Source organism: Rattus norvegicus, chromosome 2 (assembly GCF_036323735.1).
Source record: "Rattus norvegicus strain BN/NHsdMcwi chromosome 2, GRCr8, whole genome shotgun sequence".
Taxonomy (NCBI): Eukaryota; Metazoa; Chordata; class Mammalia; order Rodentia; family Muridae; genus Rattus; species Rattus norvegicus.
Genome location: NC_086020.1, coordinates 23149273 through 23174792, shown reverse-complemented (window position 1 = coordinate 23174792; position 25520 = coordinate 23149273). Strand labels below are relative to the sequence as shown.

General features: G+C 38.5%; 1 long non-coding RNA gene across 1 annotated transcript; it reads left to right on the top strand.

Moving 5' to 3' along the window:
- Nucleotides 1–1024: 1024 nt before the first annotated feature.
- On the top strand, nucleotides 1025–6432 carry LOC134485712 (uncharacterized). The gene is made up of 3 exons (XR_010063975.1): nucleotides 1025–1124; nucleotides 3367–3480; nucleotides 4238–6432. It is a non-coding gene; the product is annotated as an uncharacterized LOC134485712 (long non-coding RNA).
- Nucleotides 6433–25520: the final 19088 nt, after the last annotated feature.

Below are 25520 nucleotides of genomic sequence, written 5' to 3'. Positions count from 1 at the left end.
ATACAAATCACCCTTAAGGACAGGCTCCATCCTGAACAGTGGATGGGCCACATAAAAGAAACTCAGTACCATTTTTGAAGGGTTTTTTGCTTTTGTTTCTGTTTGGTTGTTTTATTTGTTTGTTGGCTCATGATACTTTGGGCTTTCCCCATACGTAGGTGTTTTGCTTTGATATTATGGCTTTTGATTGTGTGACTTTATGGGATTTCTATGTTTAGAAACATGTGTCTCTACATGTGTTTCTTGTGCTTTTACTTTGGCTCTTTGGTTGTTGTCATGTACATTTGTTTTTTCCAATTCAAGTTTGCTTGTTTTTATTTTTATTTTTTAAATTAATATATGCCTATTATATTTGTAATGAGAGAGAACAAGAAAGGGTAAGGATTTGAGTGATAGAGGAGTTAAGGAGGATCCGGAAGAAGAAAGAGGAGAGGAAACTGTAATCAAATTATATTGTAAGAAAAGAATCTATTTTCAATAAAATCATAATAATGATAATAATAAATAAGTAAGGAAAGGAAGGAAGGAAGAAAGAAAGAAAGAAAGAAAGAAAGAAAGAGAGAAAGAAAGAGAGAAAGAAAGAAAGAAAGACCAATCTGATTCCAGGAGTCAGGATAGGGTCTATTCCAAGGGAAGAAGATTGAGATACCATCTAAAATCATGGAATAACAACTAGAGAGTTTGAAGAAACCATGTAACACAGGGTCAAAGAAAGAAGCACATGGCTGTGGTCACTGCTTCTCAGAAGGGCAAGGAGCATGAAAAGTTTTATTGAAAGAGAAAGCCAGGTAGGCCTGGAAGAAAGAGGCAGTTCTCATCAGCATCAAATCTAGTGAGGAGTTTGTGTGCGACAATGACTATCTCCAACCACCTCCAACATGATGGGCAATGACTAAGAGTAGATTTATTCCTCACCCCACCCCTGAGGGCTGTGGCTGGGTAGCATCATAAATGGGAACACATTAAGACAGAACACTGCTGATGGGGGAGAGCATGTCTCTAAATAAGAAATAATTGCAAGATTCTGAGCCTAGAGTCAGCCTGCCTCAGCTCCAAGGTTGAAGAAGCTGTACAAAGTAATCATGAAGACGGGATGGACGGACAGTGGAGAAATCAGATGTCAGGTGGCTTAACTCAACGATAGTGACTAGAAACAGACTCACTTGCCAGAGGATAAGGAAGATGGCTGCAGATTGATGGAAGTGATATAGTGAACCTATAGAAGTGGGGGCCAGCCTCTGGTGCTATCTATTGGTCATGAGGTTCGCTGCCTAGCAAGGCTGAGAATTCTGAAGCTGCGATTGGAATTTGGTATCTGTAGTCTGGTCCTCCCAGCTGAATATTTAGTTCTCTGAAAAGGAGACTAGCTGCCTGTACAGATTTTGGTGAAGTTTGTTTGCCCTTACCTCAACACATTAAGGAAACGCTCCCTACCTAGAATACTAACCCTTTGGAAGCACAAACAAAGGTCTCAGAAGTGGGAGAATTTGCCAGGCCACAGCTTAAGCTACTTTATAAATTTTAGATATGTTGTCATTTTAAGGGATAATTTACAAATAATTATATTTTTAGACAGGGAGGAAACTAAATAGAAAGCTTAGACTCAGGGATTTTTCCTTCTTCTTCTTCTTCTTCTTCTTCTTCTTCTTCTTCTTCTTCTTCTTCTTCTTCTTCTTCTTCTTCTTCTTCTTCTTCTCCTCCTCCTCCTCCTCCTCCTCCTCCTCCTCCTCCTCTTCTTCCTCTTCTTCCTTCTCTTCCTCCTCCTCTTCCTCCTCCTTCTCCTCCTCCTCTTCCTCCTCCTTCTCCTCCTCCTCTTCCTCCTCCCTTCTTAGGTAAATGGAAGGAGGTTTTAAAAAGGAGGAGATAGTAATATTATAAGAAATTAGACAAATAGGGATGAATTATTAAATTTACTTTTAAACAAAGCATCGTTAACCATAATCTTATATTGGTAGAAAGCTTTATATTTTGATGCAGAATTAAGGTTAAATTTTCGTAGATGGATACAGAATTTATATATTTATACACATCTCAGGGTTTCATTGGTATAAATCTTTGCATATTGATAGAAATTTTAAAATTAATTTTGTTACTCTTTGATAGGCGTTATACCTACGCAATACATTTAGCAATACCAGGCTTGGAGCCAGTCCTTTTAACAGCTGCTATCACAAACTGTTTCCCTAATGTTATAAAGAATGTAGGGAACTATTCAGGTGGTCAGCTTTCTCTGTCATTTCTACAGTTTTGGAAGTTGTGTCTATGTGCTTCCTGAAGGCTCAGGTAATATCTAATCCCTTCTCAAAGCTCTGATGAAAGCTAGATACTCATAGTCTCACAATGAAATTTAAGTTGTTTAGTATTGAAGATTTAAAATAATGGTTTTCCTATGGTAATCAAACTTTAATCAATAGTTAAAATCAAATGTGATTGAGGTATAGAATTATAAACTCTTCAAGTTACAATAAATGATAAAATACTTTATCTAAATTGCCAAATGTAGTGGACTGGATGTTATAAATGTATATCGCAACTTATAGTTAATGCAATTGTTATAGTTGTATTTAATTTATATCTGAGAGAAAAGGCTTCTTTTATTGAGCTAAAAGGAGGGATTGTTGAGGTTCTGTCTTTGCTGTCTCCTGTGATGCTAAGTGTAGCCCCCAAGGCCTGGAGTCTGTAGGGAGGTTCTGTCACCAAGTTATCTCTAATAAAGATTCCAGCAGCCAACAGCTGGGCCAAAGAGAAGGGACATAAGCAGGGTTTAGGTTCCCTGGGATTTGGATCATTGGAGAAGGACAAGGAGCAGGAGAGCACAGGAGGAGGAAGGAAAAGCCACCATTGGGTTAGGAGTCTAGAAAGTGGCCCTGTGAGCAGGCCAACTGGAATTCAGTGTAGCACAGATAGAACACAGTAAGTAAGAACTCCGGGTTATCGATAGGAAAGTGGATTCTAACATCATAGAGTGTAATATCTGCCCAGCTTATTGTAAATATAGAGGTTTTGTGTGTCTTTTTTCCAGGAGCTTAAATAGTCTAAGGTGGAATAGAAACCCCTGGTAGGGATTTAATATTTACCACAACAAGTGTGTTCTTCTGTCACTCTCACCTTATGGCTTGAGACAATGTCCCTCACTGACCCTGGAACTCACTCTTTTAGATAGACTGGTTGGCCAGATAGGCCCCAGTCAGTATCTGTCTGCGACTATTGCCCATTGCCAGATTTACAGACACGTACTGTCATGGGTGCCTTTCATGTCGGTGCAAGAAGTTCTTAATCCGGGTCCTTATGCTTATGAAATAAGAGTTTTACACGCTAAGACATCTTCCCAGCCTCTAACCCAAATTTTAAAACTTTCTATTCAAGGGCTTAAGCATCAGGTAAGACAATTTGGAAGAAACAGCAGCAGTCTCTGAGCTGGAACGACTCCTGGCAGCTCTGTTAGTGTGAACGAATATTCTGAAACTAGAAGGCCCCTCGGTAAGTCTCCACTGCTTACCAATAAAGGGTTAAGTGGCACAGTTCTCAACCTCTAGCTGATAATTACTTTAGAGACCAAAAAAGAAAAATGCTTATTTCCCCCAGATCTCAAAAATAACAGGTGGAAACAAACCAAAAAAAGGCACCGACATCAGAGACCTAAAGCCACTGTTTTCTCAGAGAAAATAACAAATGTATTACACTTGCTTTGTCAACTGTACTTTCACATAATTCTTTTCATTTCTCTTACTTTTAATTAATATTAGTAGGACAGAAGACAGAGTAGATGTGTCCATGGTCTAATTGGTTCTGATCAAGGCACTATTTTTAGAAAATTTGTCATAAGAGGCTTTAAGACTTTCAGCTTTGGGTTGAAAAGGAGTAGAAGGAAGTATAGAAATAATTCCATAAGAAAAAAGAAAAAAATAGAGAACCCTCCTGCTAAGACGGCCAGATTTTCTTGGGTTCATTTGTTCATTCACAAAACCAGTGCACACAATGATGTATCAAGCCCTTTCCTGTGGTAAGCACATTGCCAGCAGAAAGGAATTGGACAGGATCCTTGGACTTGTGAAGCCTCCAAGCTGGAGGGGGAAGCCTTAAAGCAGCGATTAAACAAAATGCCACATGACTGTGTGGCTGGAGAGAGAGAAATTGAACTTTGGTTGTGGCTCTAGGGGTTTCAACCTCCCCTTTCCCTAGAATGCTATTTGCCTCACATTTCTTCATTCTCTTTCTTTGTTTTCCTTTCTTCCAGAATTCCTTTGATTTTAACAAAGACAGCAACAAACATTTTAAAAAGTTGGTTTCACAACAAAAGCTCAAGAAATTCCTTGGCTTAACACTGAGTCAAAGTCTACACTTTATAAGGCTACACTTTATAACAACTGAATTCACGGCAGACACATTCTAACCCAAATGATTCCTGCAAAGAACCTGCATTTGTATTTTATCAACAGTATCGAATGCTTCTTGTTTGTCACTGATAGCATAGCTTATGCTAAGAAACTGACAATGATTACTCCTATTTGCCCTTATCTGGAATTCTTTCAACAATAAGAACAAAAGGAAGTGATGTCCACATTTGCCACAGTGAAGCTGTAGACTTACTCTTAAAGGACATATTCAGATTTTTAAAAGCATACAGCCATGAAACTTAGAAATATTGAACCAAATATCTTCATGTGATACTAAGACAGCAGAGAAAAGGCATATTCACTGATGGGATACACGATCAAGGAAGAAAAGAGTATGGAAGTGAATATAACTGGTTTACTCTGTTTCTACTTGAAATGGACACTGTTTAAACTGTCAATTCTCACATATTTGTTATGTACTCACTATCACAGGCACTGTTCTTGAAAATAAGGATACAAGTAATTGATAAATAATGCCTACCTCATGACATTTGTATTCTATTATCTGGAGACATACAGTAAATTTTAAGTGCAATAAGTAAACATGTGTTGCATTCAAGAGTAACAGTTACAATAGAGGGGTATAATACTTTAAAGGAGAATGGAAAGTTAAGACTGAGAAAAAGTGTTTTATATTGCTGAGAAAATATTGGTTATTCTTGGTGTAGGTCTGGGAACAAAAACCTTTCAATGAATCAAACTAACTCACTTCAATGAGCAATTTTTTTGGTTTTTGCAAACCAACCAATTGGCATCAGCTTCTGTCATCCCAAATTAATCAGTCATGAAGGAATGCCTTCTGAAAGCCAATCAACGGACAGTCTCACTGGAATGATCTTATGTCTACAGATGAAAGCCATGCTTCTCATATTCTGTAATTCTGAAAGCTCATGCCTCCCAAGCAATGTGTAATCATCATATGATGATCTGCTTTTTGTTGTCACTGGGCAGCATAACTCTTCTTGACTGTGGTAGACCAAGCAATTAGGCTTTATCTTTTTATCTCATTCCTATGTGGTGGCTAGCAAGTAGAAGGTGCTCCACTTTTGACCAAAGAAATAAAGAAGGCCACAGAATTTATCAAGTTACAGACTTGGAATTTTTTTCAAAGGAGAAAATAGGTCCAGAAACTTAAAATAGGAACACCATTAGTAACAAGTAAGGTGTTCTTCCTTCCTCATCAAGTCTAAGCACCCCCTACTTCATCTAGAGACTCCTGGGACCTAGGGAAAGCAGCAAGAAAGATGTGTCACAAATAATTGGTTGCCCAATTGAAACTCTTTACCTGCCTCAGCCCTCTAGAGGCATCACAAGGATTTTACTGCTAAAGATGGCCTCATCCCAAGGACTATGTTCCTTCTCATGTCCTAGTGGAAAGGCCATCAACATAAGCGTAGAACTAGAAAGCATCTTCATCTCCAGCTTGCATGTTTCTTGCTTAGAGATACTAGGCAGAAGAGCCAGTGTGACTTTGGATTCAAGTCATAGTTGAACTCTAGTGGAAGCCCCTGTGGTACAAGACAAACCAAGCTAGAACAAAGGGTTTGCAAAACAGACCTGAACTGAAATGGGGTAGAAAGTGGACCAGGATCTGGATGCTGACCCTAAACAGATTGACTACATGCTGGAAACATTAAATGGAGCCGAAACTTACCCTAACATAATAGCAAATACTCGGAACATATTAAAAAAAAAACCAATTAGCAAGAACTAATTTTCATAAGACAGGAGAATTTACATGAAAAAGGAGCATTAATAGTTCCAAGATGAATCAAGTGCTGGAACTATCTGACAAGAGTTTTAAAGCAACCAATATAAAAATGAATCAATAAACAGTAACAAAAAGCCAATTTGTTTTGAATCACAAAAGAATAGAAAAATCTTAGCAAAGAAAGAGTGATTTTAAAAACAAACTTCCTAGGGATTATGTAACTTAAAAAGTGTGATGTAAAGTAAATAATAAGATGGTGTCATAAAATATCAGTAATTACATTAAGTTTAAGTGATTTAAAGTTAATAAAAAATACTTTGAGAATATTGTGGTTAATTTTTTTTCTTTTTTTCTTTTTTTTTTCTTTTTTCTTTTTTTCGGAGCTGGGGACCGAACCCAGGGCCTTGCGCTTCCTAGGCAAGCGCTCTACCACTGAGCTAAATCCCCAACCCTGTGGTTAATTTTTAAAATAACGTAAATATAGGCTCTGAATATGAAGCTTATTCCAGACACAAAACCACAAAAAAGTTAAAGTCATGCTAAAAGACAAGTAACGATTAACAGAGAAAGTTCACAATTTTTAATTCTGCAGCTTTTTTTTTTTGACATGATGGTATAAAAATAGTACACATTCTTATAAATTATGCTGTAAATTTTGATCTCTCTCTCTCTCTCTCTCTCTGTGTGTGTGTGTGCGTGTGTGTGTGCGTGTGTGTGTGTGTGTGTGTGTGTGTGTGTATGTATGTATGGGTAGATGCCTGTGGTAAAATACACTCTTGAGCATCAATGGTTTATCTTTCAGTCAGTTATGTAATCATGAGATAACCAGTGGTCCAGTATACACTATGATGTTCCACTCTTTACTCATATGTATTCAGCAAATTCAATTACATTAAGTGAGATAATAGTGAAACAGTCTTTAGAACTGATGGTTTTACCCAAATGTAAGCTAATGTGAATATTTTCTAATATTCTTAAGGAATGGTAGACCAAGCAAAGATCCTCAGTAGATTTGGTATGATATGCATATTTTTCACTTTGCTATTTTTAGCTTAATGTTTATTGAGATATAGCCTCATTATAAGTAAAGAAACAGCAATACCAGATAAGTATATGTTTTGTTCTTAATGCTTATATCCTCCAAATTCATGTTTTGAAACCTATTTTCAATGTGGCAGCATTTAAAGGTAGGAAGTTTTGCATGAGGACTAGCCCATGGAAGAGCCTCAAGGGTGACACTGACAGTCTCATAAAGCAAAACAAAACAAAGAACAGAGGACTGCCTAGAGCATCCAAGATGAGAGGGCACAGTTAGAATGCAGTATTCCTGAGAAAGTGGGCCCTCACCAGACAGTAAACCTATTAGCACTGTGATCTTAGACTTGCCCTTCAGAATTGTAAGAAATTTCTGTATGTATGTATGTATGTATGTATGTATGTATGTATGTATGTATGTATGTTTAAATCCTTGATTTGCTTTATTTTAGCACAGGAGCCCAAATAGATTATGACAGTGAATTTTAGTGTAGTAGAAATTCATAGAGGCAAAAGGCGACACTGTGCAATGATAAAAGAATCAGCTAACTAGCAAGGTAAGCATCACGAGACAAAACAGCTAACATCCAACATATGTGAATCAAAACTAAGAACTAACAAAGCATAATGCAATAATGAGTAGGCAAATTGGAAATATGACAGAGGCTAAAGGACCGATCATGACACTGTCATTATCTGAATGACAGATGATAGCACTTTGGGATCGCAGTGTCAGTTCTGAGAGGTAATGAGAGTAATCTAATCTGGTAATATTTGGAAAAATATAGGGACATTTTAATATTGCTATCATTCAAAATGATACAGGAAGTAATAAATAATTATACTTACCCCAGAAACAAACCACCACTTTACTTGATAAATTTGATTTAATTTCATGTCTCTTCCACCAAATGATAATTAAGAGTTGTTCTTCAAGATGTTCACTTGACATTTAATCTTATGAAGTCAATGATCCTGTCTCAACAAGAAAAGACAGAAGAGTTGTTGAAAAAAGAGGAATGAAATCATCATTCAAATTAGACCCCAGTTTCTTGCTTGCAATCTCACTAAATCATCTTGAGCTAAAGAAGGATCCTCCCCCCTTTTCCCTAGCTGAATCTCCCAGTCTCCTTTCTGAGGGAGGGCCCCTCACCACAAGGCCAGTGTTTTCACACATTTTGCTGCCAGGGATTCAATCAGGGAAATAGTGTCTTCCACTGCTCTAGGGCAAGTTTTCTGCATGTGGTAGTCACAGAGATGAGCTATGGGTCTTAAATAACTTCCTAAGGGCTTTCAAAAACAGTGTGAGTGTGTCTAAACTTCACTTGCTGGTTTTCAAACCTACATACTAAGTTACATGAAATTCAACAGTATTGAGGCATAATTACCAGTGCTATATGCCACACACTACTGAACACATTGATTTCTTTAATCTATATAACTTACCTAAATATACATTCATAGGTGCATGAATATCTATATATCTATATATCTATATCTATATCTATATATCTATATATATATAGATGAGTCCTTTCTAAAATTTCTAAATGAGATATAAAATTTAACAACATAGAGTTTGGGTTTTAAATAAAGGCTGATTGCAGAGTTCAGGCTATAAGACTGGGGTGTGTGCTACTTTATGAATAGTTTTATAAGTAATCATGACTTCCACAAATATCTTAGCAAAATAAAAGTTCCTCTAATCTTCTACCAGTCACTAAAAGACATCAAATGTATTATGTAGTGAGAAAGGTAGCTTAATGGTGGATATTCTCTAAGTATAGAATACACAGATTCCTGGTAAAAACAATGGAATGTGGGAGACCAAAGACTCAGAAGCTCCCTAGCATTTTCTGGGAGCTAACACTTCACTTGCTCAGTGCCCCCCTTGGTCTTAATTTAACTCCCTGCCTCTCCAGACTGCCACCCACAGTGGGAAGTTCCACTGTCTTATTCATAAGAGAAGTGTAAATGTTTAGCTTAGTAGTTTCTAAAGGCTCAAAATTAGTTGAATAGGGTACTTTGAATTTTAAAACAACCAAAATAAGAAGTGTCACTTAGATGGTGAGTGAACTTCAGTTGTCTTTCTGTTTTTCTGTGGTGTGCTAACATACAGCTGAACCTTCCCAAGCCAGTGGTTAAGCCATGCTGGAAACACCCATTAAGACCAGAAACATCTTCAGATGTTTGTCTCTTTGGGATCACATGTGACCTAAGGCAAAATTTGGGAGTGAAGAAAGTGCCAGCTGTTTACTACCTTTACTGCCACTTTTGTAATAAGAGAAAAATGTGTACTTTTTGACTGAACAATAGGGATAAAGAAAAGCTGAGGGTATGACCAGATTCTTTGCTGGCTTCCAAAGATTAGCAGTAAAGATTATCAAAGTTCAAAGATGTTCCTTTTGAGGGCACTTTGTTTCCCCTTCCCCTCCATCCTCTAGGCTATCTTTGTTCTTTGAGAAGACAAACTTGCTAATTGGGGTCCTCCTCTGACAAAACCACCCTGGGGCCCTTAAGTGTCTGTCAGTAAAGGAGGACAAAAGAGACAGTGTCATTAAAAGGTGCATTGTCCTCTAAGATCTCGGAGATCTATCAGGATAGCCTAAATGATTTAATAACTCACTTCCTAAGTGTATACTAATTGTAAGAGGAATATCCTTTCAAATTGGATCTAACAGGGAAATTTAAAATAGAAACACATTTCTACAGGTGCCTGAGACTTCTGGCTTTCATTTTATTTTCATTTTCCCTTCACTTCATGACATTTAACCCACAGGCTTCTTAGAGGAGTTCTTGGAAATTGGGCATGAAGTTTGTTTTTCCTTAGATTTCCCTTACTTTCACTACTCAAATGTCTGATGGGGACACAAAGTGAACATATGTCCAAGCCTATAATTTTTCTAACACACACACACACACACACACACACACACACACACACACACACACACAAGAATTCTGAGAATTAAAACATTTTTACTTCACGCAATGAATTCAAGTGCTTTTCCTATGATTCCCTCTTCAAATTTCACACAGGTTAGGTCTTCTGCCATTACAGAATGAGCACACCATGCATTAGTTTGTGTATTCACTATAACTGGGATTCTTTGGGATAAAAGTTAGCTTTAACCAACCTAAGATTTTAGATGATCATTGTTTTACTAACGAGAAAGTGAAGAGTCAGGTACAACTTAAATTCATCAATAGTTCCGAACCCACTGTCTGTCTTTCTTCACTGTTGGTTTCAGTGTCAACGTCATCCAAAGTCTGGTTCTTTTTTTTTTCTTTTTTTCAGAGTTGGGGACCAAACCCAGGACCTTGCACTTGCTAGGCAAGCGCTCTACCACTGAGCTAAATCCCCAACCCCAAGTCTGGTTCTTTTAATTGCATCAAGAATGCTGAGGCAGGAGCATTGTGAGGTGAAGGCCAGCCTGAGCAATAGAGCATCATTCTATATAGATAGATGATAGATGGATGGATAGATAGATAGATAACAAGGAAAATGTAGCTAATGAAAAATACATTAATGAACTACTTAAGATATGCTGAATGTAATAAAATTTAATTTGATCTAATTTTTTTTTGGAAAATGCCTTGCGTTTGAACAAAGCATTTTGATCATATCTACTCTTTTGCTATTAAAACTATATGCCAGCATAGTACCAAATGCATAATGCTAGTTTGCCTTGCGGAAAGGGGACATGTCATGAGGTTGTTACTTCTTCTGGGCAATTTTTCTTTTTTCCACCTCTTTTGTTTTCTTATACTCCTAGTGAACAAGATTATTTCCACAGTTACCAGAAGAAAGCCTCCAGGCTCTCTGATTAACAGTTGATTGTGCAACTGTCCTAGGAGAACAGAGACAATGGAGTTTACAGAACAATCAAGAGGACTGCAGAAATAAGTAAATAAAATCTGTGACTTCTCAACAAGTTGCATGCTATGGTTAAGAGGACTGATTACAAAGCAAAGGACTTTCATTGGGCTTCTTCCCTGGCAAATCGTTGCCTCCTCCACCAAAATTGGAAGTATGCCTGCATAGCAGGATGCTCTGTTTGTGGGAGGTGAGGGGGGGTTGGGGATGGATGTGCATATCACCACACACATGTGGACATCAGAGGACAATATTGGGGAGGTGGATATCTTCTTCCATCACATGGTGGACTTGGCCAAAAGTGACTTTATTCTCTGAGCCATTTGATAACCTCTCTGTCACACTTCTAAGCAAACCATTAAATATTTTGACTCTGTCTTACAACATTGATCAGCTTTCCTTTTTAGCAGAGAGACTACAAAAAATAAAATGATAGATATAAAATGGAAATGCAATTTAATGATTTCCTTTTGATGGCTCATGATCAATATCAACATCCTTATTAATTTTATTAATATTTGCCTGTTAAAGATTTCTCTTAAAGAGTCATTTTGAGACATTAAAAATACCCTTGCATTCAGTCATATAAACATTGAATTTTATTCCTTAAACTAACTCGTGTGTGTAAACTAATTACAAAGTACCTTAGTCTCTATGAACCTTTTCATGTTTTCATGGGTTTTAAGAGGTTAAAAATTACACACACACACACACACACACACACACACACACACACACACATATATATCAAAGGAGGTCCTATTCCTGGGATATTACCAGAGCAAAGTTAAATAAATAAATAAATAAATAAATAAATAAATAAATAAATAAAATGGTTATGTTAAAAGCTGGAGAAGATTTTATGTAACTTTTTTATTCTATAAAACATACAGGTAGAAAAATATGAAAATAATTGGTATTCTAGTTCTCATAAACACAATGCATATAACCAGCATCCACCACAGGAAATATAACATCCACTGCCTTAGAACTCCTTCATGATATCTTCCACTTAATCACGCTCATGTGCCTTGACATTGAACTAACTGAATACTTGAGTAAAATGACAGTATGCAAACCCTGGTGAGCTATATCTAGTCTTTTAAAACAAGCAAACACAATTATAGGTATACTATTGTCCAAATCAAGTAAAGAATATACGCCCCGACCTGCGGGGGGTTCAGAGGAGATGGTGGGGAGGGGACAAAAATTAGGGACAGGAGGTGCAAAGAAGAAAAGCAAGTTGATTGTCTGATCAAGCTGTCAAACTTTATTTCAGGGCAGTGGCTTATAAAGACAAGCAAGCTAGAAGGCCACACAGGGCCCAAGACCAGTTCGTCACCATCACCACCCTCCCTCTAGCCATAAACCATAAATTGCAGGTATAAATGATAAGAACAGACAACTGGCTTAGGTTTCCCGGAGACAAAGGCCGTAAAAGTGAGCCTGAAGCATTTCTGAGAGAAATTCCTGAGACAGAGCGTGCTTGGCACCTAGCAAGTGTACAATAGATTTAACAGGAAAGAATTAATGATAATACAATCACTAACTCTGCAAATACATGGCGACTTCCAACCGTGTGAACAAATCCGGGTAAAAGACACATATGAGCTCATGGCTCAGAGAATTTTACCAACCAAAAGAGAAGCAGAAGCAAAATGGGAAACTTCATGTCTTGGGATCAGAAATAACCTGGTTTCTTCTTTGTCACAGATGGGACTTAAGCCTGAGGCAGAGGTGACAAGATAAAACAGGATAGAATAGGACACCAGAAAAACAACATGATCCAACAGATCATGACTGGGATCTTAGGATCTATATTTCTCGTGAGTCTCCAGGTCCTTCTCTTGTTGCTAGGGTGGTACCACACCTAGAGACTCACAGTTCCAAGCCCTTCCCATGCATTAATTCACACTTGAACATCCTTGCTCACTCTTACCTACAAAGAGAAAAGAGTAGGCTGGGGGAAAGCCCAAGCAATGATGTGTTAGGCTGCTTAAGTTCGTAGCTAAGAAGTAGGAGCTACTGCCGAGATGATATTCACAGTGTTGTGCCTGAATATCAGAGTTGGCCAGGAGACTCATTGAACAGACTCCTGGTCACAACTCCCTGAGTTCTGATGAAGGAGATACAGTGATTCACATGCAGCCAGTTCCCACACGAGTGCATGGGAACCGTTGGTCGGGAAGTCAGGGTGAACCCACACATCCTCTAAACAGCATGAGGAGTAGCAACAGAAGAGGTTTTCTAACTTTGTTAACTCGTTGGATCGGCAGATCATGGGAAAAATTAGAAGCCAAGAAGGGAGGGAATTTGTCTAAAAAAAAGCTTGTGTAGCAGCCAAACCATTGCCAGGGAAAAGTGCTGAGAGCCGAAAGCACCACGGTCTCACCGACTCTCCTTCCTGCCTACTTCCTGGCACAACCCAGCGCTGAATCTTCTCAGACGCCGAGAATCAATGAAGGCAAAGTTGTTATGATCAAGTTTCAGGAGACTTGGGTCTCTTACACAATTGTTAGTTGTCAAGAAAAAAACGCTAAGGACCCAGGCAGTGAACCATTGTTTTGTTATAGGGAAAGTCAAATAAAAATCGAAAAGTTGTTCAGTAGAGATGGAACCAGGGAACAGAGAAATAAGTTACATAATTCCAATGTTTACAGAAAATCACATTATGATCACTGGGGTTATATTTCTCTACAAATACATATTGGCAGAAGCCTGAAGTGCAATCTCTGATGGGTAACTCCTAATAGGCACACATAGTATTTGTTCCCTTGACTCTATGTATGCTCTACTACTGACTGGTGAATTGACATCTCATTGCTTTGATATCTGAATAAGCAAGTAAGGGCTGCCTCTTACTTATCCCATACAGCATGTTTCTTATGCTGACTTACTCTAGCTCTCACTTCAACAATGAAATGTTTCATAGCTTAGTTTTCAGAGAATAATTCCATTTTCTGTCGTCCCATAATCCGAGGTTCTTCTTTACCCTCACTATTGCTACAGAACAAATGGCTGTACCGGCAGAAAAACTAACACATAGGTCAGAGTGGGACCCAGATATAGGTCTACAGTTATCTGAACGTTTTTACAAAAACATACATGGGAGAAAGGACAACCTCTTCTATGAACAGTGCCTCTTCAGTAAATGCAATCAGGAAAAATGCATATACAAATGCAAAAAATGAAATGAGATCCCTATTTCTTAAAGTAAATAAACATTTGCTTCAAATATCTCAATGATATTGATGTAAGACCTAAAACACTGGAACTGCTAGAGAAGAAGTAAGAGAAACACTTCAAAACAGGCACAGGCAAAGACTACATGAGCTCCAACTTGCAAAGAAAATAGTACCAATTGACAAATGGAACCTCATGAAGTTAGAAAGCTTCTGCATAGCAAAAGAAACAGTTATATGAGTGAAGAGACAGTTTATGAAATGAGGAGAATCTTTAGTATCTTTTATCTGACAGACTATTAATATTCCAGAATATACAAAGAACAACGAAAGACCCCTGAATCCCAAGGGATCAACATTACAGTCAATAAATTAGATAATGAAGCAAATAGTTTCAAAAGACAAAGTACAAGTGGCCAATAGATATATAAAAAACCATTCAAAATCATCACTAGCCATGAGAGAAAAACAAACTCCAATCACATGAAGGTTTTCTCTTAACAGCACTTAGACACGATAGTTGTAAACAAATACTGTTGGATAGAGAACAATGAAGATTGGGATAAACTACAAGCATACCTTTCCTGTTGGCTAGTTTTCATAGTATCAGAACGTGCTGTGTGGACTACTTGGGTAGGAAAATCATCAAGGTCCGATCCCACTGAGAACTGTCAAACTACCGTAATGACTGACCTGGCAAGACATATCCATGGACATAATAGTAGCATGAATATTATGTTGATAATCAAATACTTTCTGAGTAGATTTCAGGAAACTCATGCTTGGTACTGTGCGTCTTGTAGAGAACCCATTGCTTGGAGCTCTTAGGTCATAGGGGTCAGTCTACTACTGCTATTTTGCTAAATGATAATATTATCAAAATGCCCTCAAAATACATGTACCTGTGCCCAGAGGTTAGTTCCGCTTTCAGTCTTCATCAGAGAAACTTTTTTGTACAATGAGTGGCAGTTAGTGCAAAACTTCTCACAACTGTTCAAAGCACAGAGAATGTCTGTGCAGTTTTCAGCCATAAACAGGACACTACCACTACCTCTCCAAGACACAGACAGAGAGCATTAAAAGAAATCAGTAATCTTTTCTTTTCCTTCTCTTCTGTCTTTTTAGTTTGGGTGTTGTCCAGATGTTGATTCTTTATTTGATCCTGTAGTGCTTTCTTACTCTTTCCCTAAAGCTTCCCTCCTTACTGAATGGCTGGATGTCTACCACATGACTGACCTACATGCTTATTCAAGGTATGGCTTTTCCTGCTTTCATTTCTCCATTCTTCTCCTGCAGGCATCTGCCAAGATGTGTGGTTTGTCCAACCCAGGATTTTTTTGTTTTGTTTTCTTTTGGTTTTTGTTTGTTTGTTTGTTTTTTGTAATGCTAATAAAATTGTTCCCAAGTTTCCTTTTCAGTCATTTTTAAATTCTTTTGTTAGTCAGACTAACAGAACCTAACAAGGGAGCCCCCAATTTACCTGCTAACTTATTGTGCCTCTGCTTCGATGTATTCAAATTGTTGGCAGCAACTCAAGCAGCTGTGGATGCCTACACATGACCTTCACGAGATAACCCAATCAATATTCCAGAACTGATAAGGGAAGGCCCAAGAGTCCCCACCCCTATCTTTAGGAATATGGTCCCTGGTACGTTGACCATGCTCTAGTAGATGGCTCTATACCCATGTCTATATAGAGAGTAGGACAAATTGTACTCACTGCATTATGAAAAAGAGGTGTAGATGAAGTTGGGAAGACAGGTAAGGGCTAAACCTAGCAGGAAAATAGGAGTGGAGAAGTGAGAGATGAATATGATCAAATATTATATGTCTATATGTTCGCAAAGAATTAATAAAATAGTTTATTATAGAAGAAAGAAAACTAATAATAAATACTAGTGAGAATGTGAAGAAAAGAGAACCCATCTACACTCTTGGTAGGAATATAAATTCAGGCATGTCCTATAAAAATCAGTTTTGCTCAAAAAACAAAACAAAAATAAAAACCTCCTACAAGTAGACCTGCTATGTGACTCAGCTATACCACTACAAAAAAATCAAATTGTTGTAGAAATATTTATACATGTTCGTTTGCTAAAACATTAAATATGATGGTAAAGTTAGAGAAGCAAACTAGGTACCAGTCAGCAGTGGAATAAGAATATATGAACTATATCTACAAGAGAATGTTATTCAGTAGTAAAGAAAGGGTATCATTTGTTAGAAAATGAAGGTCACCAGAGACAATTGTATTAAATAAACTGTCATTCCCAGAAAGACAGATGTTGCATATTTTTTCTCATTTGTAGATCTTAAACTTTATATAGATAAATAAAATTGTGGAAACACGCATGACATGAGAATACAAACAAAACTTTGTATTGTGGTGAAGAGAGGCCAAGAAAGGGCGGAGTAAGAAAGGAGATTATCCACTTGTGTGAAAATGTTCCTATAAACCCCAGTACCATATATAATGTATATATGCTAATACATGAATACTGTTAGGTTTTTTATTAGTAATTTATTTTCATGCTTTTTGTATAGTTTGTATAATGAACTATAATTTTTCTTTCATAATGAAAGATACACAGTTAACCAAATGAATCTTTAATACTCATCTCATGTTGCTATAAATACCTGGGTCCCTTTTAACCTACTAGCTTATTCAAAATGCAAGCTAGCAACTGAACCTAGAAAGAGAGGACCAAAGGTTGCTATTGTACTTACAGATCCCAGCTAACAAATTAAAGACAAATATTCCAAATGTATCTTATAGACAAATAGCTGGAGCCTTCTTTAGCAGGCTTGGTATAGATAACAAGAGAGAGAAATCCAAACTGTAACATTTGGCTAACTTTTTAAGGGGGACAGCATGAGTGAGAGAGATCCCATGCAGACTCCCCAAATGCACATCTGCTGCTTGGGGCTGTTTTAGGACCACTTCTTCACCAGAAGGGGAAAGAAGGGAAGTGGGGAATCTTTCTTCAGTGAGAACAGCAAGGTGTACATATCTCTGATCTCTTGTTACTCTACTGCTTAAATCAGAATTTCTTCTTGATTGTGATCAAATTTTATTTAAATTTTAAATTAACTTTTGATCTAAGACTTGAATAAACACACATCTATGCTATTCAAGAGGTAGTATTAACAGATTTTTTTTCATTCAGACCAGAGTAGATGTATCTTCCCAATTCTCTAATATATGGTGTTTTTTTTAGGATCACTGGGGTAAGGGAGGAAGAATAAAAAAAGGGGTGGTGGTGGTGGTGGGAACACTGGCAATAGATGTGTTTTGAATTTTGTGAAAAATTAAAATATCGCTAAAAACATTTTAATTTTTTAATTGTTAGCATTTCCTCTTGCTTTGTCCAGTTTCAAAAAACATATGACCTGCACTTGCACCAGGCCTACACAGACGATGGAATGAAGGTCAGCATCCCAGAGGCTATCAGACTAATTTATGTTGCCATCCCTCCCTGCCTGTCAGTTACCTCCCTCCTCATGGAGTATACTGTGATAGCCATACTCTGGCAGTTTGCCTAGCTTGGAGGTATCTCTCGCCTCTAGTTTGCCTGAATGTGACGTCTATGCAGAATGTATAAACTGTGACCTGATACGGCTGTGTCTCATTTTCAGCAATGCGGCCATATGCAAACAGCTTACCCTCTCTGTGCCCGTTTTTCTTCTATATCCCTCATAGCAATGGCTCTCAACTGTTTTAATTCTGTGAACTTTTAATACAGTAAGTTCCTCAGGTTTTGGTGACTCCCTCCCCCCCCCATTCCCCCCCCCCGCCTTCCCTAAATTTATTTTTATTGCTACTTCATAACTGTAAATTTGCTACTTTTATGAATTTATTGAAAATATTTTTGGAGATAAGAGATTTGCCAAAGGGCCTGCTACCCACAGGTTGAGAACCGCTGTTCTATGTCAAGGACAACAGTAAATAAATATAAATGTGTAAGACATCCAGCACGTATACTCATAGATTGGCGTCAAGCCCAATTGTCATCAGGGAGGCGTCGCCCAGCAACTGATAGAAGATGTAGAGATCCACAGCCAAACACTAGACAGAGCCAGGGCAACCCTAAGAAAGAGGGAGCAGATGGATTACAGGAGCCAGACAGGTTGAAGCCACCAGGAGAACACAGCCCAAAGAATCACAGGACTCCTGGGAGCTCATAGAGACTGAAGCGGCAATCATGGAGCCTACGTGAGATTGCATCACCCACAATGGGCTGCGAGAAAATGTCCCATGGCTAGATAGCATGGAGGCATTTCCTCAGCCAGCACCATTTTTCCTTTCAAGACCCTGGCTTGTGTCAAGCTGACACAAAACCAGCCATACGGCGCTGTACAAAGAGACACAAGTAAGTCCCTCCACACTAGGTCCTCACAAGAAAGCCTCTGACTTCTTGTCTGCAGACTTTTGTTTTTCAAGATGGCTTCACTCATTGGTTTCTTCTTCATTCGGTTATTTAGTCTGTGGCTTACCCGGCAGTCCCATGGGAGAATCTACTGATTTTTAAGCAGAAGATTCACGAGGAACACAGCGACAGCATAGAAAAGAAACTTGCAACGGATTTGTCATTTTAGCCTACAAATGAACATGTTAAAGAGCTTGGTGTGTGTTATGAAGCAGTGGTTTTGAAATTACAACATATGCGAGCATTCCCAGGAAAGCTTATTTCCCAGGCTCGCTCTCCCAAATACTGACAGAGCATAGCTGGGGTTTTGTCCAGGACCGTACTCTTTAAAGCAACCCCAAGTGAGCTGGATGCAGGTGGTTCAAGGTACACATCTGGTGAAACATGTTTGTAAATGCGGAGCTTGGAAAGGAGAACTCGCTAATCCCAAAAGAATACTTGAGTTTTGTCTGCACATTAATTCAAACCACCTGGGTGGACGCTTATTAGCGCTTTTCGCTTTCTGGGTAATTCACAAGCACTAGGACCAGGAGCGTGATTGAAAGGACCGAGGTGGAGGAAGGAGAGAGAAAGAAAGGGGTAGAGGCAATTAAAAGCACCTTGAAGCAGAGGATTGTTTCCTAAAGGACAAAGAAGGGCTCGAGGCACCTTTCTTGGCTTCTGAGGCTCCCTAATTGGCTATTGTGGCTGTCACTCCACCCCAGGGAGGTTAATGGAAGCAAGAAAAAGGCAGAGGATGCTACATCACTTAAAATGGGAACAAAAGAGGGCAAGCTCATTTTCCTGAGGAGGAAGACTCTTGGCATCCTCTTTCCCGAGGTCCTTCTCATACCTTCTCTACATACACTACCCCCTTCTTTTTCTTGTCTGTCTCAGAGGGACCAATAAACACTGGTTGTCTGGACAAGCAGTGTGTGCTTTATTACTAATTATCCAGGGGAAAATCCATTGGCTTAGATTTTCTGCCGTCAAGTGATATTGTGCAATTGCAAGCAGTGGTGGCTTTAACCTACTGAATTACATTTTCTTGGAGACGTACATGAGGATATTCTAAACATCTTTTCAATCAAGCGACTAAGTCATTTTGATTGTAATACTACAGCATTATATGACATGCATTAACTGAGTATGTAATAGACAGCATGCTTTTCACTGAACTAAGTAATTTAAGGTAATTTCAGCATACAGTGCAGCACGGTGATTAAGACTTCCTGGCTTCGGTCCTAACCATGCAAATTGCTAGCTGTGTGACCTTACTTTACATCTCTAAGAGGCAAGTACTAATCTGTAAAATTGAGATAATAATAGGATCCTCCTCCCAGCACACACACACACACACACACACACACACACACACACACACACACACACTTCGGTGGGTTGCTGGGCCACCAAATGATGCGGTGTATGGAATAGTGAATCTCTCACATTAAATCTACTATAATCTTTGCCTCTGTTGGGCATTTTAATTTAGTATCTGAACAAAATTACTGGAGAGATAGAGAAAGGAGAGCCATTGCAAACAAGGGTGCATTTATGCATTACTATTCTACGTTTCAAAGTCGATTATTCACCAAGCAGGACAATAGATGAATACGTACCCAAAGGAAGAGGAACACATTTTAAGAACTAAACAGGAGATTGGGATCAATCACTCAATGGCTTACCTCAAAGACTGTGCGTTAATGAATGTGAATGAGAAGTTTACTCTCTACTTCTGAATGGTTTTCTACTTCCGCTCTGCAAATATTTACCTGTGTCATAGATTTATCTATTTATACAGACAGGTGTGCATGTGCCTGTGTGTGTGTGTGTGTGTGTGTGTGTGTGTGTATGTGTATGTGTGTGTGTGTCTGTGTGTCTGTCTGTGTGTCTGTGTGTGTGCATATGTGGGTGTGTGTCTGTCTGTCTGTCTGTATGTATGTATGTGTGTGTGTATGGGGGGAGAATGAATGAACAAATTCATATAAACAGGAATAATAAGAGCTGTAGAGTTCTCTCTGCACCAGGTAACACTCTGAGTGGAACTGTTGCTGACAGCTTTCTCACAGGCAGGTTTCTTCAGTGCATAGTGAGAGCCCCAACCCCCAGCCTATGCAGGGTTACTAAGCAACTAAACTCCCAGGGAGGTATGCAATGGAGTGGTGTTTATTTTAGAAAAAAGGAAGAATAAAGCTCCTCTAAAAGGAGTTCATTTGTTGTCTCCATTAAGTAAGTTCACCCCCAAGTGAGTTTACCTGTACCAGATGTCACAACTTCACGGACATCAAATTAGAAAGTATGTTATAATTTCATGAAATGTCTCCAAGCAATGCTTTAAACTGTCGTTAATAAATTGTACAATGAAGTGGGACCTCCCACAGTTAATCATACCAGACCATCCCTCAACTGGGAACGAAATACAAGGGAATTAGTGTTGCAGCGACTACGTCAACTTTTAGTTCGGCTTTAAAGACTGATTTATCGCTTTTTCATGTTATCTGTGTTATGCAGTCTTACATCTCAAGCTACTATTTTTGAAGTAGCAAACACCAAGGTGATGGCAAAGAAGAACTGAGCAGACTCTTAGCATTTCACATAAATCCCAAGTAGATCTAAAAATGAATGGTTTTTTTTGCTGCATTGTCTTGTAGCAGTCGTGTACATTGTCTTTGTACAGTGGGCCATTTTCACGTTGCAGCTTTTGGCGTGGTTATGTATTGAGTGCTGCTGGCTTTGTGGCGAACACTGCATGACTCCCTAGAGTTGCAAAGGGAAAAGAAAGATGAAGAAACACCAGAGGCATTATATGTGGATCATTTAAGAGCCTTTGGAAGAATGGGGAAGCTCTTAATTATGCAGCAGTTACGGTAATCAACAGCTTCTCACTGGCACACCAGAACAACTCAATTCTCACAGGGGTTAGGCAGGAGAGCACTCCAGTGGGAAGGCCAAAGAATTAGACCTTCTCCATGTAACTTAGTGTGCACTCAACAGTACCACCAACTTCCCAATCTTTTTCATATTGTGGGGCACGCACATAAACATACATATATACCTGTGTACAGTCACATATGTGCATATATGTTACAACTTAATTTCTATGATGCATCAGATCTAACGGATTTGTTTCAGAGGGAAATGAGGATCCCTTGACTTAGGCATGGTCCAGTTGCTTTCAAGGATGCCAGGTTGGATGCAAAGCAACCTCTCACATAATCACTGTGAAACTGTATACTGGGGGATGCCGGTTATATGAGTATGCTACTGAATAGCCAGAACCTCAAATATAACATGAAGGGAGGCTTGCCCATCGAACCTAACTACAGGGTGTATGATGTGATAGTCTCAGCTAGGACGAAACCGCTGGCTCAGCAGTCACTAACCTCTGCAACCTTGGCCAAGTTACCTTATGTGTCTAAGCTCAAGAAAAAAAAATGCCACTAATAATATGCATTTCCATTAACATGATGGAAATTGAGCCCAAAGGAAGAATTTGTGTGCATGTTTTCTAGTTATCAAGATATTCTCGAGATTTCAGCAAGTACAGGAATGAAGCATAACCCTGCAAAGCCCTGTAATGCCAATGGGCTTGCTCACCAATGTCTATTTGAATAAACTAACTAGAAGGGATGCCTCTGAGTGGGCACGACTGTTGCAGTTGCCCAAAGATACTGAATTGCAGCATACCAAGCTGCCTGGTTTTACATAAGATGCTTTGTTATTTATGAAGTGTGAATTTTTATGTCAATTTCTATCTTAAAAAAACAATATTTCACTAAAATACTCATTGTCACCCCTGTCAATTTTAAGATATCTTCATAAAATTTGTACTTAGAAATAACAATTATTGCTGTGTAATTTTGTAATAACTAAACAGGTCCATAGTTGCTATAAAACACCTCTGCCAAGAATTTCTCAATCAACCATGGAAATTAGAGCGATGTGCCCTCTATTAACTATGCTTAGAAGATGCACATGCAGATTGGCAATCAAGCCCTAAGTCCTACCCAAGAACAGACACTGATCACCTGTAACCAGAATGAGGAAAGGAAGCCCTGGACCTAGTGGGATTTTTCTTTCTTCGTGTTCTGGGAGACCTTATGTATCTCAAAACTGGTAGTACCCTGAAACTTACCTGTTGCTTTAGATCCCAGACAAGTTTAGCCAACACTTAATAAGTTAAGTCTGTGACCACAACTATACCCCAATAGTCTGCAAGCACCAAGTTGACCAAGAGATTTCAAACAACAACAAGAAAAATAAGAAATGTTAAGGGCTGCTTGCTTAATTGTCTCAACTAGGAAACTACTAGTTCTCCTCCAATTCTTGGGGACCAGACCTGAGTAGCTTCCTGCTAGGAAACTGGACAACTTCTTTGAAGGTAAGTAGTTTAGCTCCAAGATTTTTTTCCCTTAAGAGCTGCAGCTCAACGGCTTTTCTAACCGTACTGTGTTAAAGGTTTGATTCTCAATTAGGGGCTATTGAGAGATGTTGAAAACTTAAAGAGGCAGAGCCTAGTGAGAATTCTTTCAGCCATTAGGAGTGTGTCCTCAAGGAGGACTGTCGAATGGCAGTCTCTTGTTCTCTCTGCCCACCATGAAGTGAACTCTTGCACAGCTGTGCTCTTGACATAACATTCTGCCTCATGACAAGGACATGACACCATGGCCAACTGAGAAGAGACTGAGGACTCCAAAATTGAGAGTCAAAATAAAGCCAATGTCATAATCTGATTATATCAGATTCCATTTATGACAAGGGGTACATAGAATTCTTGGAAAGTTACAGAACCTCTGCCATTGTCTCTGAAAAAAGTAGTTCAGGGTCATTTAATAGAAAACATAAAGTATTGAGGTATGGTTATATTTGGTAAGTTTTTAAATATTAGTGCCTTAACTGTTTCTTATTTATCTATTCATTATGAACTATTGTGTCTAGAGGAAACTATTTTCTAGTGGATGTTTCTGGTTGTGTCTTGTGATAGAGGTTCATGTCCTGTTTTGTTGAGGCAAGACACTTGGGAGGACATGCGATATTTGGAGAGAGTTTAAATAGGACTCAACAGTCAGTGAGAGTGTGCTTACATAGCTAGCCTTGCAACACTTTGTTGGTCTGGAGTCTGCTGATCTTCATTTCACTGAGAGAGGCATGGCAGAAAACTTTTCCCGATGCCTTGGCTGGTTCTAGCTGGATTGTACCTCCACTGCTGATTTGTGTTTGAACTGGACTACTGGTATTCTGACAGAGATTAAGATCACTCCCAAAACAGGTCAATATCCCCTTGTCCTATTTACTATCTTTTCTCCCCTACTTTTCGACAGTGGGCATCGAGGCATTTAAAAAGTATTAAAAGTATGTTTTTAAAAATCTAAGTCTACACAGTTCCTGGCAATTTCAGAATATGTTGTTTTCAGCAGAGGAAGGCTATGTTGTATTTAATGTTTTAGTTTTTCATTCCTTTGGATGTTCAGAAGGGATTAAAAAGAAAAAAAACCCAACTTGTTAAATATTGAAAAATATCAGTCATCAAAAGAAGGAAAAGCAAACAGTTATCGTCCTTTGTCTGCAGGGGACGCTGAAGGTGGAGTGAGCAGAGCAAGTGTGAGATAAATGCTCACTGCTGGGTTCATTCTTGGCGTTGGCCGTTCCCAGCAGAGCATCAATCTGAGTCATTTTCATGCTGGGGCTTCTTCCTTTACATTTTCCATTTTATGTGCAACAAAACTAATATAAAACAGCATATGGAACACAAAAGGCAAGGGCGTTTTGAAAGATCACTACTAATCATCTGATTATTTTATCAAAAAGATTTCAAAGTCACATTTGGGTCTAATCTCTGCATTCTCTCTGACTTTCTCTTATTTATTCAATACTCATCCATTTCATTTCCTGTGAGGAAAACCTCATATAGTAACTTGCCAGCAGCTATTTATGAGTATGTGTCTAGTCCCAACAGCAATATTTTTACGTTGACCGATGGAGTTTTAAGTGCTCTTTGGGTACCTGCAGATGTGGCCTCAGGTATGAGAGAGGATCGATTGATTGTTCTAAGAATGCAGAGCTCTGGGGCCCAAGGTTCTGTTTGTAACAGGCCCACTTTCTTCACACATCTCTATTCTTAATGTTGTCCAAATAAAATTTATATCATGTATTCTGCATCAGTGTTCCACTAGGTACATGAAATTTTTACATCATGCTTTGGTGGTAGCCATTTAGCTACGAGGACATCAGGGTTATCATTCAGATGTGAAGATATTTCCATATGGCAAAAGGCAGTTTTATGTGTACAACATTCATATAGATCTTGAATGTAGCTACATGATGAAGTGGTTGCCCTCACTTGATATATTAACGGTCTGTGGGTGAGTCTCTTTTAAACCAGAGATTATGCATCTAAAACTTTTAGAATATATTTCAAGAATGCTTTTGATGCATACTTTTAATGCTATTCTGGTATAATAATCTAAAATTATCTTGAATTGAAAATTTACAATAAAATTAATGTTTTCATTACTATAACCTTTTACAATTTTTTTTATTTCACTGGGAAAGCACCAAGAGATATTTTTATTGTTTTTCTGCTTGATTCTATTGGTGAATCTTACTTGCTCATTAATCTAGGAGCACTTATGGATATTTGGTCAAGAATTTGATTAAATTTGACTTCAAAGAAATATAATTTTGGGAAGCTGAGAAACAGCAAGACTGTAAAGGCAAGTTCTTACATGTAAATCAAGTAAACATCAGGCTGTTTTCTTCTAGGGGATCATCAGAAGCTATGATGACCTTTGCTACCTACCATTTGTCCTCATTATAAGGCAGGATTTGTGAGCACAGTGGGAGGTTCATTGTATTTCAGTGGTTCACTTTTCCCAGGAGAATGTCTGCAAAGTGTGAGGCTGTTGTCTG